Source organism: Pelodiscus sinensis, chromosome 29 (genome assembly GCF_052426305.1).
Source record: "Pelodiscus sinensis isolate ZL-2025 chromosome 29, ASM5242630v1, whole genome shotgun sequence".
NCBI lineage: Eukaryota > Metazoa > Chordata > Testudines > Trionychidae > Pelodiscus > Pelodiscus sinensis.
In genome coordinates, this window is record NC_143080.1 from 1,482,003 (window position 1) to 1,483,065 (window position 1,063).

At 67.5% G+C, this 1,063-nt stretch overlaps 1 non-coding gene across 1 annotated transcript; it reads right to left on the bottom strand.

Moving 5' to 3' along the window:
- Positions 1-450: 450 nt before the first annotated feature.
- Positions 451-522, bottom strand: TRNAQ-UUG (transfer RNA glutamine (anticodon UUG)). The gene has a single exon. It is a non-coding gene; the product is annotated as a tRNA-Gln (tRNA).
- Between the last annotated feature and the right edge of the window lie 541 nt (positions 523-1,063).

The following is a 1,063-nucleotide window of genomic DNA, read 5'->3' on the forward strand; positions in this document are numbered from 1 at the left end:
GGCGGGGCCCCCTGCAGGCCCCCAGTTCTGGGGGGGCGGGGAGGCTCCAGCGCGCGCCCCTCTCCCCGCCGGACCCGCCCCCCCGCAGCGCTCCAGCCCGGCCGCGAACCCGGCGGCGCCCGGACCCAGCGCGGGGTCCGCGGAGGGAAACGCGAAGCGGTGAGGACGGGCCAGCCAATCACAGCGTGGGGGAGGCGGGCGCCTGGCCTCATTCCGCCAATCGCCGCTGGGGGGGGGAGAGAGAGAGACAGGCGCTTCGTCACCACTCGGCTTTCTTCGGCACGCTGCTTCCCACGCATGCGCAGTCGGGAGCCGGCGCTGCTTCGCTCCGAAATGGAGTCCCCGCTTCGCCCCCGCCTTTGTAATTCGCCAGGGGAGGGGGAGCGTGGAGCCCCCACCCCGGGCCGGCTCCCCCCCAATTACCAACCCCTGGGTGGCAAAAAGTCCCTGAGGTCCCACCGAGATTTGAACTCGGATCGCTGGATTCAAAGTCCAGAGTGCTAACCATTACACCATGGGACCGCTGCCTGGTTTGAGCGCGGCCGCACCCTCAGCCCTGCACTGCCTGGTGGGAGCCCTCTGCCGTGCATGTTCCCTCCCTTGCAGCATCCTCCCCCCGCCCTGCAAAGCCCCCACCTGCTCCCTCAGCCCCCCCCCACCCCCATGCTGCTGCAAGAGTAGTGCAAGCCGCCCACCATGCAGCTGTGGGCATCAGGGACAAGGCAAAGCCGCTGCTGCTACAGGGAGGGACAGAAGGGGGGGGGCTTCCCCAGCCTGCCTGAGGACTGGTGCATGCTCCCCTGCTCCTCCCCGAACCTCTCCCCCAAGGAGGATTTTGATCTGTGGCCACGCTCCTGCAAAGAGCTGCAGCCAGGGGTGGGGTGCTTGCTGCTGCTGCATGGACACTAGTGCAAGCTGGAGGGTTGCAACCGTGCCCTTGGCGCACGGACCTGTGCACTGGTTTGGTGGTAAGGGCAGGAAAGCAGCTGTGGACTCCAAGGAGGAAATTCTCCTCTCACATCTCAGCTCTCAGGACCTGTGCCCGGGGAGAAAGCAGCAGGCT